Source organism: Triticum aestivum, chromosome 1B (genome assembly GCF_018294505.1).
Source record: "Triticum aestivum cultivar Chinese Spring chromosome 1B, IWGSC CS RefSeq v2.1, whole genome shotgun sequence".
NCBI lineage: Eukaryota > Viridiplantae > Streptophyta > Magnoliopsida > Poales > Poaceae > Triticum > Triticum aestivum.
The window spans coordinates 633726767-633735129 of NC_057795.1; positions in this window are offsets into that span (position 1 = coordinate 633726767).

The following is an 8363-nucleotide window of genomic DNA, read 5'->3' on the forward strand; positions in this document are numbered from 1 at the left end:
TGACATGCACTTGTTGCATAAGGTGGCTAGCGGGTGCCAGTCTCTCCCACTTTAGTCGGAACGGATTCGATGAAAAGGGTCCTTATGAAGGGTAAATAGAAATTGGCATATCACGTTGTGGCTTTTGCGTAGGTAAGAAACGTTCTTGCTAGAAACCCATAGCAGCCACGTAAAACATGCAAATAACAATTAGAGGACGTCTAACTTGTTTTTGCAGGGTATGCTATGTGATGTGATATGGTCAAAAGAATGTGATGAATGATATGTGATGTATGAGATTGATCATGTTCTTGTAATAGGAATCACGACTTACATGTCGATGAGTATGACAACCGGCAGGAGCCATAGGAGTTGTCTTAATTTATTGTATGACCTGCGTGTCATTGAACAAACGCCATGTAATTACTTTACTTTATTGCTAACCGATAGCCATAGTAGTAGAAGTAATAAGTTGGCGAGACAACTTCATGGAGACACGATGATGGAGATCATGATGATGGAGATCATGGTGTCATGCCGGTGACGATGATGATCATGGAGCCCCGAAGATGGAGATCAAAAGGAGCAAAATGATATTGGCCATATCATGTCACTATTTGATTGCATGTGATATTTATCATGTTTATGCATCTTATTTGCTTAGAACGACGGTAGTAAATAAGATGATCCCTCATTAAAATTTCAAGAAAGTGTTCCCCCTAACCGTGCACCATTGTGAAAGTTTGTCGTTTCGAAGCACCACGTGATGATCGGGTGTGATAGATTCTAATGTTCACATACAACGGGTGTAAGCCAGATTTACACACGCGAAATACTTAGGTTAACTTGACGAGCCTAGCATGTACAGACATGGCCTCGGAACACAAGAGACCGAAAGGTCGAGCATGAGTCGTATGGTGGATACGATCAACATGAAGATGTTCACCGATGATGACTAGTCCGTTTCATGTGATGATCGGACACGGCCTAGTTGATTCGGATCATGTAATCACTTAGATGATGGGAGGGATGTCTACCTGAGTGGGAGTTCATTAGGTGAACTTAATTATCCTGAACATAGTCAAAAGCCCTTTGCAAATTATGTCATAGCTCGCGCTTTAGTTCTACTGTTTTAGATATGTTCCTAGAGAAAATATAGTTGAAAGTCGACAGTAGCAATTATGCGGACAATAGAAGGCTTATGTCCTTAATGCACCGCTCGGTGTGCTGGACCTCGAACGTGGTCTGTGGATGTTGCGAACATCTGACATACACGTTTTGATGACTACATGATAGTTCGGTAATGTTAAATGGTTTAGAATTAAGGCACCGAAGACATTTTTGAAATGTCGCAGAACATATGAGATGTTCCAAGAGCTGAAATTGGGATTTCAGGCTCGTGCCCACGTCAAGAGGTATGAGACCTCCCACGAGTTTTCTAGCCTACAAACTAAGGGACAAGATCTCAATCGTTGAGCTTGTACTCAGATTGTCTGGGTACAACAATCACTTGAATCGAATGGGAGTTAATCTTCCAGATGAGATAGTGATGTTTCTCCAAAGACATTGCCACCAAGCTACTAGAGCTTCGTGATAAACTGTAACATAACAGGGATAGATATGATGATCCTTGAGCTTTTCGCAATGTTCGACACCTCGAATGTAGAAATCAAGAAGGAGCATCAATTGTTGATGGTTAGTGAAACCACTAGTTTCAAGAAGGGCAAGGGCAAGAAGGGGTACTTCATGAAATGGCAGATCAGTTGCTGCTCCAGTGAAGAAACCCAAGGTTGAACCCAAACCCGAGACTAAGTGCTTCTGTAATGAGAGGAACGGACACTGAAGCAGAAGCACCCTAGATACTTGGTAGATAAGAAGGCAGGCAAGGTCGATAGAAATATATTGGATATACATTATGTTAATGTGTACTTTACTAGTACTCCTAGTAGCACCAGGGTATTAGATACCGGTTCGGTTGCTAAGTGTTAGTAACTCGAAATAAAAGCTACGGAATAAACGGAGGCTAGCTAAAGGAGAGCTGACGATATGTGTTGGAAGTGTTTCCAAGGTTGATGTGATCAAGCATCGCACGCTCCCTCTACCATCGAGATTGATGTTAAACCTGAATAATTGTTATTTGGTGTTTGCGTTGAGCATAGACATGATTGGATTATGTCTATCGCAATACGGTTATTCATTTAAGGAGAATAATGGTTACTCTATTTATTTGAATAAATACCTTCAGTGGTCTTGCACCTAAAAGAATGGTTTATTGAATCTCGATCGTAGTGATACACATTTTCATGCCAAAAGATATAAGATAGTAATGATAGTACCACTTACTTGTGGCACTGCCATGTAAGTCATATTGGTATAAAACGCATGAAGAAGCTCCATGCTGATGGATCTTTGGACTCACTCGTTTTTGAAAAGTTTGAGACATGCGAACCATGTCTATTGGTGTATACGCATGAAGAAACTCCATGCAGATGGATCGTTTGGACTCACTTGTTTTTGAATCACTTGAGATATGCAAATCATATCACATGGGCGAGATGACTGAAAAGCCTCGTTTTCAGTAAGATGGAACAAGATAGCAACTTGTTGGAAGTAACACATTTTGATGTGTGCAGTCCAATGAGTGCTGAGGCATGCAGTGAATATCGTTATGTTCTTACTTCACAGATGATTTGAGTAGATGTTGAGTGTATTTACTTGATGAAACACAAGTCTGAATTAATGAAAGGTTCAAGTAATTTCAGAGTGAAGTTGAAGATCTTCGTGACAAGAGGATAAAATGTCTGTGATATGATCATAGAGATGAATATCTGAGTTGCGAGTTTGGTACACAATTAGGACATTGTGGAAAATGTTTTACAACTAACACCGCCTGGAACATCATAGTGTGATGGTGTGTCCAAATATCATGACTGCACCCTATTGGATATGGTGCATGCCATGATGTCTCTTATCGAATTACCACTATCGTTCATGGGTTAGGCATTAGAGACAACCGCACTCACTTTAATAGTGCACCACATAATTCCGTTGAGATGACACCGTATGAACTATGGTTTAGAGAAACCTAAGTTGTCGTTTCTTGAAAGTTTGGGGCTGCGACGCTTATATGAAAAAGTTTCATCCTGATGAGCTCGAACCCAAAGCGGATAAATACATCTTCATAGGACACCCAAAACAGTTGGGTATACCTCCTATTTCAGATCCGGAAGCAAAAGTGATTGTTTCTAGAAACGGGTCCTTTCTCGAGGAAAGGTTTCTCTCGAAAGAATTGAGTGGGAGGATGGTGGAGACTTCATGAGGTTATTGAACCATCACTTCAACCAGTGTGTAGCAGGGCACAGGAAGTTGTTCATGTGGCACCTACGCAAATTGAAGTGGAAGCTGATGATAGTGATCATGATGATTCGGATCAAGTCACTGCCGAACCTCGTAGGTCGACAAGGACGCGTACTACTTTAGAGTGGTACGCAATCCTGTCTTAGAGGTCATGTTGCTAGACAACAATGAACCTACGAGCTATGGAGAAGCGATGGTGGGCCCGGATTCCGACGAATGGCTCGAGGCCATAAAATCCGAGAGAGGATCCATGACTTTGAAAGAAATACTTGATGGTCGTAAGGCCGTTGGGTACAGATGGATTTTAAAAGGAAGACAGACAATGATGGTAAGTATCACCATTAAGAAAGCTCGACTTGTCGTTAAGATGTTTTCCGACAAGTTTAAGGAGTTGACTACGATGAGACTTACTCACTCGTAGCGATGCTAAGAGTCTGTTGGAATTATATTAGCAATTACTGCATGATTTATGAAATCTTGCAGATAGGATGTCAAAACATTGTTTCCTCGATGATATCCTTGAGGAAAGGTTGTATGTGATACAACGAGAAGGTTTTGACAATTCTGAAAGACGCTAGCAAGTATGCAAAGCTCCAGCAATCCTTCTAAGAACTGGATTAAGCATCTCGGAGTTGGAATGTACGCTTTGATGAGATGATCAAAGATTTTGGGTTTATACAAAGTTTATGAGAAACTTGTATTTCCAAAGAAGTGAGTGGGAGCACTATAGAATTTCTGATGAGTATATGTTGTTGACATATTATTGATCAGAAATGATGTAGAATTTCTGTAAAGCATATAGGGTTATTTGAAAAGTGTTTTTCGGTAGAAAAGCTGGATTAAGCTGCTTGAACATTGAGCATCAAGATCTATGAGGATAGATAAAAAATGCTAAATGGTACTTTCAAATGAGCATATACCTTGACATGATCTTGAAGGTGTTCAAGATGGATCAGTCAAAGAAGGAGTTCTTGCCTGAGTTGTAAGGTATGAAGTTAAGACTTAAAGCTCGACCACGGCAGAAGAGAGAGAAAGGACGAAGGTCGTCCCCTATGCTTCAGACGTAGGCTCTATAGTATGCTATGCTGTGTACCGCATCGGAAGTGTGCCTTGCCATTACTCAGTCAAGGGGTACAAGAATGATTCAGGAACGGATCATTGGACAACGGTCAAAAATTGTCCTTGGAGTAAATAAGGACATGTTTCTCGATTATGGAGGTAATAAAGTGTTCGGCGTAAAGGGTTACGTCGATGCAAGCTTTAACATCTATCCGAATAACTCTGAGTAGCAAACCGGATACGTATAGTGGAGCAACCATTTGGAATAGCTCCAAGTGGAGCGTGGAAGCAGCATTTACAATATGACATAGAGAATTGTGAAATACATACGGATCTGAATGTTGCAGACCCATTGACTAAAACCTCTCTCACAAGCAAAACATGATCAAACCCCAGAATTCATTGAGTCTTAGTCACATGGTGATGTGAACTAGTTTAGTGACACTAGTAAACTCTTTGGATGTTGGTCACGTGGCGATGTGACCTATCAGTGTTAATCACATGGCGATGTGAACTAGATTATTGACTCTAGTGCAAGTGGGAGACTGTTGGAAATATGCCCTAGAGGTAATAATAAATTAGTTATTATTATTATTATATTTCCTTGTTCATGATAATCGTTTATTATCCATGCTATAATTGTATTGATAGGAAACTCAGATACATGTGTGAGTACATAGACAACACCATGTCCCTAGTAAGCCTCTAGTTGACTAGCTCGTTGATCAATAGATGGTTACGGTTTCCTGACCATGGACATTGGATGTCGTTGATAACGGGATCACATCATTAGGAGAATGATGTGATGGACAAGACCCAATCCTAAGCCTAGCACTAAGATCGTGTAGTTCGTATGCTAAAGCTTTTCTAATGTCAAGTATCATTTCCTTAGACCATGAGATTGTGCAACTCCCGAATACCGTAGGAATGCTTTGGGTGTACCAAACGTCACAACGTAACTGGGTGGCTATAAAGGTGCACTACGGGTATCTCCGAAAGTGTCTGTTGGGTTGGCACAAATCGAGACTGGGATTTGTCACTCCGGTTGACGGAGAGGTATCTCTGGGCCCACTCGGTAGGACATCATCATAATGTGCACAATGTGATCAAGGGGTTGATCATGGGATGATGTGTTATGGAACGAGTAAAGAGACTTGCCAGTAACGAGATTGAACAAGGTATCGGCATACCGACGATCGAATCTCGGGCAAGTACAATACCGCTAGGCAAAGGGAATTGTATACGGGATCGATTGAGTCCTTGACATCGTGGTTCATCCGATGAGATCATCGTGGAACATATGGGAGCCAACATGGGTATCCAGATCCCGCTGTTGGTTATTGACCGGAGAACATCTGGTCATGTCTGCATGGTTCCCGAACCCGTAGGGTCTACACACTTAAGGTTCGATGACGCTAGGGTTATAAAGGAAGTTTGTATGTGGTTACCGAATGTTGTTCGGAGTCCCGGATGAGATCCCGGACGTCACGAGGAGTTCCGAGATGGTCCGGAGGTAAAGATTTATATATGGAAAGTCTTGTTTTGGTTGCCGGAAAAGTTTGGCGCATTATCGGTATTGTACCGGGAGTGCCGAAAGTGGTCCGGGGTCCACCAGGGGGTCCACCTGCCCCGGGGAGGGCACATGGGTTGTAGGGGTGTGCGCCTTGGCCTATATGGGCCAAGGGCACCATCCCCAAGAGGCCCATGCGCCAAGAGATAAGGGAAAAGGAGAGTCCTAAAGGGGGAAGGCACCTCCTAGGTGCCTTGGGGAGGATGGACTCCTCCCTAGCCGCACCCTTCCTTGGAGGAAGGGCTAAGGCTGCGCCCCCCTCTCCCTTGCCCCTATATATAGTGGAGGGGAGGGAGGGCAGCCGCACCTGAAGCCCTGGCGCCTCCCTCCCTCCCGTGACACCTCCTCCTCTCCCGCAGGTGCTTGGCGAAGCCCTGCAGGATTGCCACGCTCCTCCACCACCACCACACCGTTGTGCTGCTGCTGGATGGAGTCTTCCTCAACCTCTCCCTCTCTCCTTGCTGGATCAAGGCATGGGAGACGTCATCGGGCTGTACGTGTGTTGAACGCGGAGGTGCCGTCCGTTAGGCACTAGGATCTCCGGTGATTTGGATCACGACGAGTACGACTCCTTCAACCCCGTTACCTTGAACTCTTTCGCTTAGCGATCTATAAGGGTATGTAGATGCACTCTCCTTCCCCTCGTTGCTGGTTTCTCCATAGATAGATCTTGGTGTCACGTAAGAAATTTTTGAATTTCTGCTACGTTCCCCAACAGCCTTGTGCCAATGTCAAAAAGGGTCTAGGAACAAGGACATGACCCTTGTTGTTGATGGCGTCATCGTCTCACCACAGCTAGCTAGACACTTAGAGTCAACCCTACCTAAAGTTAGGGTGAAAAGAGACTCCAGGGACAACCTAGGCGGGGCCCCGAAACCCCGCCAGCTTCAGAAGTGTTGAAGGACATACAATGAAAAGTTCATGGAAAACACGTTTAAGAGCATTAAAAATTTCTCACAAAAATATGTTTTGTTATAAAAACGTGATGTTATGTAAGCAGGTGAAATTTGATATTAGCATGATTTTCACTTGATTTTTCCTTTCGCACACAGCACCGCAGATGCCCGTATATACTCATCCCTATGAATGCACCCACTACACACCCTTTACCCTATCAACACATCCGAGATATTGAGTCAGCATAGTAGCTTAAGATTGACGAAACCACCATAGACATCTTCGTAGTCGATGAGAACGTCTTCTCCTGATGAATGAGCATCACTTAAAATGTTGAAATAAATCTAGAGAATTGTGAGCACCAATGCAAAGCCCAAGACATAAACCCTGGTGGGCTCGTTCCACCACAAGGAACCTAACCACCTCATATATGCTCGGTTCTTTCACTTGATTTTCATTGGTCACCATGGTAACATGATTTTCAACGTATATTTTCTAATTCTTTACACTTGATAGTTTTTTTGTCATATTCTTTCTCCAACGAGCGTGCATGTGAAGTCACAATACTCACGTCATGGGTCGGTTGATCGTTTCTTCCACCCCGTGTTGATCAGAGAGGTGAACTCGACCTGCAAGTTTTCACAAATGAGGTTGAAGTATGCGGGTTATTTCCTACTTAATTTGTTGATGTTTTATTTGGCGCTTCTCCAAGACGTGGACTCTAGGACTTGACCGGCGGAAACTGGCGAACCCCTGTGTTTTCCCTAGCTAGGAGCACAATCTGAAACGCTAAAATAATGGACTCTCGTGGTCGTGGAGTCGACAGTTTAATAATTAACTAAATAACTACTCCAAAGTTCATGTCGTCTATCCGTGGGCGTTGCTAGTCGCCGGGCGATGGCGTATGCCGAATGTAAACGTGTGCAAGTTAATGGCGTTATTTTTTGCTTTCACTGTCGATCGATCGAACGTGTTCATTTTTGTTTCTCTCCCCTTGCGCAAAGAAAGAATCTTCTGTTCTTTGATTATTAGACAAGGAAGGAAACGTGTTTATTAAAGGTGTTCGACAATGTTAAAAATGTGATCACAACTTTAGACGAGAAAAGGAAATGTGCATGCAGCCATGGAGAGGGACTCCACACCGGACAAGCGGACAAACGCTGCCGAAGGGAAACACAGATGAGGTCGTCGGCCGGTGGCTTTGCGACCAGCAACCGGAGACCCACCTGTTAGACTGTATTTATACGTAGTCTCTGTATAGATCTTGTATATTGTATCGTACACCTTGTGTACTTTTTATATATATGAGATAGCCACACCCCGTTATGGGTGTCGTGCAGTTTTCCAAAACCCTGTGTTTAACATGGTATCAACCCTAACCGGTCCAATGTCTTCTGCTGCCGCCGCCGCGACCGCATCGACATCCGCCGCCGCCGCCGTCACGCCGAATCCTGTCACGGCGCCTGCGTCGCCGTTCCTCTCATCGCGCCCCCTGGCCTCG